General features: G+C 51.8%; 1 long non-coding RNA gene across 1 annotated transcript; it reads right to left on the bottom strand.

Moving 5' to 3' along the window:
* Window positions 1–5,216: 5,216 nt before the first annotated feature.
* On the bottom strand, window positions 5,217–9,929 carry LOC137209953 (uncharacterized). Its single transcript, XR_010936202.1, has 2 exons — window positions 8,513–9,929; window positions 5,217–7,855 (listed from the first exon to the last, which is right to left on the bottom strand). It is a non-coding gene; the product is annotated as an uncharacterized lncRNA (long non-coding RNA).

Raw genomic sequence — 9,929 nt, 5'->3', positions numbered from 1 at the left:
GTGTCCCTAGAGGCCTGAGCTCTTGGAGACAGGTGGGCACAGAGAGGCCCTCAGAGAACCTCCCTGTGGGGCTGAATTCTGATCAGGCCTGCCTGGTACCTCCACCCCAGCCTCACCCCAGCTCGGTCCTTCCTTGAAAGGTCTCCTTCCCAGAATTGATCTCTCCTGCTAAAAGTAGCATCCCTTTTAAAAGTTTTCACACTCTCAAATCTTCCTTAAATGGGCATATTAACTGGGAAAATGACTCGCCTTAGCTCCTTCACTCGCCCCACTATACGTAACTCGCCTGGTCCCCTCAGCTCAGCCTCATAAACTCAGGGTGACTCCAGAGCTGCCCCCCGTGCCCAAGGCTTACAGCTGCAGAGGGCTAACGTCACCTGGAGAGCACTGCCCTGCTGGCCTTGATGCCCATGGGCCGAGACCATTACGTTCTGGGTTCCTCACAGTACCAGCAGCTTCACCTGGGGCCCGTGACCTCATTTTAACGGAGGGGAAGCTGAGTGTGTGAGAAGCTGAGTCACTCACTCAAGTTGAAGTGGGATTTGAACTCTGGGCATCTGGCCTCCAAGCCCTTGGCCACCATACTGCATTCGCCAAGAAGTAGCTTGCAGAAAGAAGGTGATGGGCAGGAGGTGGTCACACCATGTGGCTTGGCCACCGACTGACTGTGTGACCTGAGGCCAGAGCAGTTAGGAGATAAGAGCAGATTTATATTTATAGCTCTTCATGTGTAATAATTCATTTAATCCTCATCACAACCCTGTGAGGTGGATACCATTACTACCGTTACCACCATTCCATAGATAAGAATGTTGGTGCACAGAAAGGTTAAGTAACTCGCCTAAGGATGAACAGCAATACATAGCAGAGTCAGGACTCAAAGCCGAGGAGCCTCTCCTCCTAACCTCTGCATTGTATTGTCCCCTCAGCAACGGCAGGGGAAGCCCACCATGACTCCACTCTTCCAGGTGGCCTCCCAACGATTAACAACTGGAGACTTCTTGTCCTGAGTCCAGTGTAACTTTCAGATCAGACTGCATCTTTGGAGTCTGTACAGCCTCTCATTTGGCCCAAGTGAAGATGTCAAAGCACAGGGCTCCCACCCCCTGGCTCTGCCCTGCATCTCACCGAGCCAGCCAGTACTTGGTGAGAGCCCCAGAGGGCGATGGCCATCTAGCACCTGAGTGTATGTGGCTTCATCCTGATAATTCCTCATGAGAATTCTTTGGGCTTTTCCACCAGGATTGGAACTCCCCATTGGCAAGTCGGGACGCCCACTCTGACTCAGCCTATGTCTAGGAGGCAGGTCAGGCAGTGTCCAAGGGGGTTCAGGTCCTGAGACTCTGTCCCTACCAGGAAGATGCCAACAGGACAGGTGACGCAGAAACACCTCATGCCCCCCCCCCCAGGCCCCTCTGCTGCTGGGCAAATGTTCGGAAGCCCCTACCATCAGGCTAGACTATAAGAGTGCCTCGGGCAGAGATCTGTCCTCCAGAATCTATAGACTGTTCCACCTTCTGCCCCTAATGAGGGTCCTCAGGTCAGTTTCAGGTGGCAGGGACATCAGATTCCTGAGTTTGCTACAGTCTCGGAGGGCAGGAAAGAGACAGGAGAGAGGTGGGCCGGCTGGTGTGTTGCCAGGTCAGGAACGGGGTCCTGGCTCCCTCGCTGGGACACAGCAGTCCCAGGGCCTCCCTGATGTGATTTACCAGACAACGACAACCTTTAACGTCCACTCTGCTATAATCTCCTTTATCTTAATACAATCTTTTCCTGTTGAACTCTCTAGACCCCAACCGCTATTTTCAATGGAGGGATTTTTTTCTTAACGACTCGATACCGTGATTACTGTCGAACTCTCAGTCTTTGTGGAGGGGAAATTAATAAGTTTTTCTTAAGCGCTCTGCACAGGCACTGCATACTGATTAGGCTGGGCTGCCTCCCCCATGGCTGGAGTCAATTATCAGTCTGGCCTCTTGCCTGCTGAGACCCAACGGCTCTCACTTCCGCAGGGAGCTGGTCATGAGGTGTCAGCACCTCCTGCAAGTGCTAGACATCCCGTGAGGGGTCAGGGGTCCACCCTCCTCCGTTCCTGGATGTGCCTTGGGGCAGGAATTATGGATGGGGAATCCCAGAACTAGAAGTGACCTTAGTTTTCAGCTCATCCAGGCCTTTCTCTGCTGCGGTACAGCTGGAGGAACTGAGGCCAAGCGAGGTGTGACCTGCTCCGGTCACAGATGGCTATAGGTTAGGCTGAGGCTGTCACTCCTAGGATGACATTCTGGGATCGCTCCCTCACTGCCCTTCCAGGAAGATATGTTTTCTCTTTCCTTTCGGTCTGGCTGCAATCCCTCTTGCTGCACTGTTGCCTTTATCCTGTTCTAACTGGGCTGAAGGATTGACAGGTGAGTTTCTTGTCCCTGCCAGGAGAGAAAATAGAAACACAGCCCTATCCCCACCGAACCCCGCACTCCTCCCCGCACCAGTCACAGTTGGTTTGGTCGAAGGAAGGGTTCCCTCCAGCATCCTGCCAGCCGGCTGCCTGCTCGGGCAAGCGTGGCAGTGAACAAACAAAACAAACAGCACCCCGTTCTCCCCTGCCTGTGGCCACCCACTCAGGCAAGCTTGTCACAGCTGCCCTGGGGAGGTGAAGGGCGGGGCGTGACTAAGCTGATGCCACAGCTCAAGGCTAGGGCAGGCTTGGCAACAAGATGGTCCCGGTGCCAGGAGGAACTGGGGACCCTCTTGGTCTCAGGACTGGCCTGGAAAGTGGAAGAAAGTTCCCCTGAGAAGACAGCCCGACCCTAGCCACCCAGCTACGCTGATGAAGAGTAGTACTGGGGGCAAAGGGAGGGAGTCAGGTTAGACAGCAGGAGAAGACTGCCAATCACAAGGAAGTTTTGTCCCTCCCTGGAATCACCAGAAAAATGACTGCAGTTAAAGGAAGCTCTAGTTGGAGGCTTGAAACCATCCCATAGAAATGGAGACCTGGGCTTCAAAGAAGGCACTCGTCCCTATGTCCTTGCTCCAGTGGACAATGGGTTCAGATCATCAGGCCTCAACTTCTGTTCAGCCTTGGCTGCATGCTCTTGCATTTCTCAGGCTGCACAATGAAGACACTGGGCCACCTGTCACCTATAGACATCCCTTGGGAGGATTGCTGAGCAGGGATTAAGGGAAGAAAAGCACCAGATCCGAAGTCATCTTGTTACAAGGACTGAGGCACGTGGGATGGGGGAGTAAGACCCTTATGTAGTCATTCATTCATTCAACAAACAGAGCACCTGAGAGGGTCCATGTCCTCAAGGGTGCTCGTGCTCTGGAGCCGGAAGGTGGTCATGACACAGGAAACCACATAAAATGACTTCAGCTAGGGTGACTGCCACATAGGGATAAGTCAGAGAGAGCCGTGTGAGGGGGGCCACTAGAGATCAGGGGGCTCTCTCTGCCACGTACAGAGGTGACATGGAAGGATGGAAAGGTCTACCTTCCCCAACTAGCTGTGGCCCCATAGCCCTCTACAGTGGGGACAGGTAAGAATTCTCCCCTTGCCACCATGGGGCAGCAGACAGGTTCCCAAGGTGACATAATGATGGGCAGGCATGTGCCTGGACTCAAGGGAGCCTGGGCCACCAGTGGGCAGGTTGCAAGATCCTGGGTGGGCACCTTTTGGGAGAGAAAGGAGGGAGCAGGCACTGGGGCTGAGCTCTGACAGTAGAGTGACAGCACATTCCTCTTACTAAGTAAATTAAAGCCATTAATCACTGTAGTTAGCGGAACTGCTCTGCAGGCCTTCAGCCAGGCTATTAACACATCGGCACAGGCTGCCCCCATGGACTGGGTGACCTCCCCACAGCTGACCGGTGCGGGCAGGCTTGGGGACTGGCTGCCAGGCTTGGCAGAAAGAGGATGGAGAAAGGGGCCCAGGCAACGCTGAGCAGGGGAGAGGCCACTGTCCCTTCCACGTGTCTCCCTATGTCATCAAGTTTTCTTTGGATTCAGTGAATGGCCACCTTCCACTAGCATGTAAGTACCATGAGGTAGGGGCTTGGTGTGCCTGGTTCACTGCTACAGCCGGTCCCAGCAGCTAAAAGAGCGCCGGGCACAGAGTACATGCTGGAAAAGTATTGGTTGAATGAATGGATGATGAATGAATGAATGAATGAATGCTCTCTCACTTCTGGGCATCACAAACTGATCACTCTGCTTGGAACGCTTTTCACTTTGCTGAACTAACTCCTCAGATCCTTCAGGTCTCAGCTGAGATATCTCTCCCCTGAGAAGCCTTCTGTCTCCCAGGCAGAGGTCATGTACCTCCTTTTGCACCTGGAGTCTCCTGGGCTTACACCTGTGCTCGAACTTAACACATAACACGACAACTGCTTGTTTATGCATCTCTCTCCCCACAAGACTGAACACTCCACGATAGCAGGGGTTATCATGGTATCTCCAAAGCTTATCCCAGTGCTTGTACATAGTAGGTACCCACTAAATATTTGTTGAATGAAGGAGTCACTGTCAATGAATGAGGAATGGGAAACCAGCTGCTGGGCTGCTCTAAGTCGCACTTGCTCTCCTCCGATTCCGAGTGGGCATGACCATCAGGCGTGGACAGGGCAGAAGAGGCAGAGCCTGAGCCCCCAGCCCTGGGTGCTGGGGCTCCTTTTCCAGCCATTTGCATCTCCCCAGACCCGCATTTTAATAAAGGAGATGCTCAGTCATAGAAAAGAGTGAAACAATGCCATTTGCAGCAACATGGATGAACCTAGAGATTATCATACTAAGTGAAGTAAGTCAGAAAGAAAAAGACATTAAGTATCTTACCTTAGAGATTACTAAATCAGACAAGGACAAATATTATATTATCACTTATATGTGGAATCTAAAAAAATAGTACAAAGGAACTTGTTTACAAAGCAAAAACAGACTCACAGACATGGAAAACGAATTTATGGTTACCAAAGGGGAAAGTCGGGGAAGGGATAAATTAGGAGTATGGGATTGACAGATACATACCACCATATATAAAATGGATACAGCAAGGATTTGCTGTATAGCACAGGGAACTATGTTCGATATCTTGTAATAACCTATAATGGAAAAGAATTGGGAAAAAAAGAAGATAGATAGGGAACCAAATCACTTTGCTGTACATCGGAAACTAGCACAATATTGTAGATCAGTTGTACTTCAATAGAAAGAAAGAGAGAGAGAGGGGGGGGGAGGGAGGGAGGAAAGGAAGGAAGGAAGGAAGGAAGGAGGGAAGGAAGGAAGGAAGGAAGGAAGGAAGGAAGGAAGGGAAGAAGGAAGGAAGAAAGAAAGAAAGAAAGAAAGAGAAAGAAAGATGCTGTTCTCACAGGCCAGAGCCTCCCGGTCTCCAGGTGGGGTCATCCCGTCAGGACATCCTGGATGTCCTGGGAGCTTCCCCTAGAAGCAGGCAGGCCCCTTAACTCAGCTTGGGCTTGACCTTCCTCCTGAAGTGAACAGGCAGGTGTCCTGGGACGATGTGGTGGCCTCAGGGCCCAGAAGATGTTCGTCCTTTGAGAACACAGGAAAGTGCTCAGGAAACTGGAAGATGCCACCCAGATGTGAGCGGGAGCAGAGGAGACGGTGCGAGATGAGGTTGCAAGAGGGTTTGCTTGCTCTCTAGGTGGGGGCGGGCTGGAGGATGGGAGGCCAGGGATCAGAAAATGAAATCGGGTCCACGCGAGGTTCCTCGTTGGGCCTGTGAGCGGTGGCTCGGGGATGCCTCTGTGGCCTCAGGGTCCTGTGGGATCAGAGGAGGGCCCCTGGAGTCAGCACACCTGAGTGAGCGTACTTCTCTTACTGAATTTCTCTGAGCCTCAGTTTCTTCACCAACAAAAGGTGATAACACTTACGTGGCAGGTGTGGAGTTTAAATAAGACAAAGCAGGGGAAGCTCCTGGCACATAACAAGTACTCAGTGTTTATGACACCCAATGAAGCCCCCACCAACAGTGGGACCAGGAGTCCCACTCGCTACCTGCTCCCCGACATGGACACCCCTGACTCTCCCCTACACCCCATCATTTTTCTTTTTCCCCAAACTGAAAGTCAGACCGCATTGATCTTGGGTAAACACTCCTGACCCCTGACCTTCCTGAACAGGACCAGAGGGAGTTTTCACCTGTGATAGGCCAGCGGCAGACACTTTGGGGACACCCTGATGCACTCCTCTCAGAGTATGGGCCCCAGGCACCTCCCACTGCAGATGGGAAGGTTATTGGTCAAGGAAGAGAAGGACTATGATTTTCCTAGGATCCCACAGTTTGGTGGATGTCAGTTATTTCTACAGACTAGTCCTCCTATGTCCTCTGAGAAACCACTCCTACATCCAGGTGGTCCCGGTGAGGCTGTCAATCAATGCCCAAAGGGATGGGCATCTGGCCCCGCTAGGCCAATCACAGTATCCACTCATTCCCTCAGGCAACAGTGATTGGTCCAGGTGTGGTCCCATGACCCAAGCTAAGCCAATTGGATTCCTTACCAGAATATAAGCTGCAGAAGGGCAGGGAAGTACCTGTGTCCTGTGATAGGAGTTCCATAAATATTCACTGAGTGGATGAATTTGAAGGAGTTGCCCAGTTTGGGGATGGGGATGCTGGTGTGAGGCTGGCCTTGGGCACCAGGAGACGGGCTCGGGACAATCTGTAACCTGTAGCGCATCTTACACGTATTAGGATAGGTGAGTCTCCCTAGCAGATGAAATGGGAAAAGTGGCCCTCTGGGCCAACACTGCCTTGTGCCAGGGCACAGAGCTTGGCAAGCAGAGCTTTGGATGCATTTCAGCTCCCATGCAGCCCCACAGGTGGGAGCCTTTGAGCAGCGCCTAAACAGCCAACATACAAAGCCCCCATCCTCCCTGCCCTGAGGACAGAAGAGAGAACTGTTGGTGAGTGAGTGCAAGAGAGATTCAGACTGGCAGAGCCCTGATGACATCATTTGATCCCTAGATCCACCCCTGGGGGCCCCTTTCACTGGCGCAGATAAAGCCCCTTTATTTTAAACTACTTATATTGGGTTTCTATAGCTTGCCTGATCACAACACACAGCCATGTCCTGGCCTTACAGCTCCTGGGATCCTTAGGTACCTGGGATGGTATCCCTCCAAAACCCATCCCTCCCATGGGCATGAAGGGCATCAAACCAAGAATAACCATGGCTTTTAGGAATTGGGCATGAACCCAAAGAACTGGACCTGATTTCTAGCTCTTCCACTTGGTCCCTGCTGCCAGCTAGCCTAGATTTGATCCCAGCTCCATTATCTTCAACCCCTATAACCTGGGGCAGTTACCTAACCTCAGTGGGCCTCAGGTTCCTCAGCTGCAAAATGGGCATAATAGCTGTATCTACTTCATAGGGTTGTCAGAGAATTAAATGAGCTCACTGAGTAGATGTGACACATGGCAAGCAAATGCAGTAAAAGAAATGTAAGCTGGTAGTGTTATTACTAATTATGGACTCACCTTCCCCATCTGTAGAATGGGAATAAGAAGCCCAAACTCAGAAGGTTGTTAGGAAGGCTAAACAGGATGGCATGGGCAAAGTTATGGGCACAGGGCTTCCCACACAGTGCTCAGTAAACGCTTGTCGAATCTGAATCTTCAGCCGCTTCGCTGAAATCTTTGAGCCGAGTTCTCCTCCTGCCGGAACCTAGCGGAAACAAGCCTGCACTTCGGCGGGAAGCCCAGCAAGGAGGAAATAAATCCTCATGCAGATTATTCCTGAGTAAAAGTTCTCCTGGGACACTTCTTGCTAGGAGGCTTCTCGTTCCACAGCCAGACGCAGAAAACACTGCAGCAGTTCACCTCCGGCTGGGCGCTTGCTGGCTCATCCTCCAGGGGCAAGAGAAGGGGAGAGGGAAGGAAATTGAAGTCCTTGATTCGTTGAGTCTGCCGGCGCTGCGCTGGAGAAGATCACTGAGACCGAGGCCCTGGCCACCAAACCACCACCTTGTTCTCTGTCAGTGCTTCTCTGCTATTTCTTGTAATTAGTCTGTCTGAGCATTTAGGGCAGCCCCGGGGCAGGGGGTGGTGCGGGAGCGTAGGGGATGGACAGGAGCTCCCAAGCCGGGGGCTGCAGAGCAAAGCAGAAGAGAAGCAGCTGAGAGGACCCCTGCCCAGCAGTGGCGACCCACGCCCTGACATCCCGTCTGGAGACACTTCCTTCCAGAGTGTTCATCTGTGCTGGCTAAGCTGTCTGCTGGCCTTTGACACCACAGTAGAAGCCGGGACCTGCTTGCAGGCTGCCTAGGCATCTACCAGCTATGTGATTGAACCTGGGAGGGCAGGGGAGGGAGGGAGAAGGCAGGGCTGAATTTCCTCATCTGTAAGATGAAAATAAGCAATATTTGCCAAGCCTCCATGAGACACGGTAAAGACACCACGAAATCAAAGGTGTGGACATCGTCCTGAGAGCAACAGCTTCCCTGCCTTTTGAGGAAGTTTATCGTCCCCCAAAGTCCCAGGCTTGGTGCTCCGGGGTTGGCTCACCTCTCACTTCATGTCTGGAGCACAGGGTGGGCTGAAGTTGGTTCTCTATTTTAGAGATGAAGGAACTGTGGCAGGGAAAGGGGAAGGTGACATTGTCAAAATCATGCCCAAGAGAGGCTACCCCTGGCACGAGGAGCAGCTGGGTAGGGTGGGGTCAGGCCCGAGCCCTGCCACCTTTAGCTGTGTCATCTTAGGCAAGTCACAACTTCTCTAGGCCTCGGTTTTCTTATCTGTAAAATAGGAGGGTAACAATAATAAATTTTTTTTTTTTTTTTTTGGCCACACCTTGTGGCATATGGAATCTTAGTTCCCCGACTAGGGATCAAACCTGTGCCCTCTGCAGTGGACCACTGGACCACCAGGGAAGTCCCAGTAACTCATTGATAAAGTATGCAGTGCATAAGAAATGTCCAAAATAATAGCTAATACATACTGAGAATTGTCTGCGTGGCAGGCACTGTTTTAAGCGCTGTTGTCGTCACTACTATTCTCGTTAGCAAGAAAAAGGCTCCGTCTTCTTTTCTTGTTTCTGGTGAGAGCTGGATTTTAAAGCTCCTCTGTCTGCTCTCCTGCTGCTGCTTCAGTTTCTTTCTCTCACAGAAGCACCTTCCAGAGAGCTGTTTCGCTGAGCCCTCTGCAGGTAACTACACGGCCAGATACAAGATTTGCAGCCTCCAGGCTTGGAGGGGCCCGAGGAAAGGGGAGGGCCGTTTGGTTCCTTTTCTAATCCCTTCTCGGAGCCTCTGACTGTGTTTTCCATCCAAGGACATGAGGCCAGAAATCCAACATCAGCTCAGAAAGGGAGTAAGAAGCAAAGCTCCCCAAGTGAGCTGCTGCGAAATCCTATAAAAACCCTCCTTCCATTTCCCTAATTTTCAGAGATGATGATTTATGGAGACATCTGTCTTCCCGCTTAAAGCTACTTCCTAGGACTTGAGCCGTCATCGATGTAAAACTAATGAAAGGTTTATGGATTACTGAGCTCCAGGTACCATTGATAAACTCCCTTTCATGCCCTTGTTATAGCTCATCGTCTGCACAGCTGCTGTGGGCCTTTGAAGCAGAGAGCAAACCTCAAAGGTGGATCATTTTAATCCTCCCCTCAGAAGAGGAAAACCTGTTTTTGCTGTTGCCCATCCCACCCCTGCCAGCAGGAGGGAGGGGGTCCAGGCTGGCAGGAGAACTGGGGGTCAGCAGAGCCCTCAAGATGCCATGAGAAAGTTCTGGACATAGTTGATGATGATGATCATGCAACTTGTGAATGTGCTTAATGCCACTAACTGCACTCTTAAAAATGGTTAAAATGGGGGCTTCCCTGGTGGCGCAGTGGTTGAGAGTCCGCCTGCCGATGCAGGGGACACGGGTTCGTGCCCCGGTCCGGGAGGATCCCACATGCCGCGGAGTGACTGTGCCTGTG

This window comes from Pseudorca crassidens, chromosome 2, assembly GCF_039906515.1.
Source record: "Pseudorca crassidens isolate mPseCra1 chromosome 2, mPseCra1.hap1, whole genome shotgun sequence".
Classification (NCBI taxonomy): Eukaryota; Metazoa; Chordata; class Mammalia; order Artiodactyla; family Delphinidae; genus Pseudorca; species Pseudorca crassidens.
The sequence above is the reverse complement of the archived record's forward strand: the minus strand, read 5'-3'. Positions and strand labels throughout refer to the sequence as shown.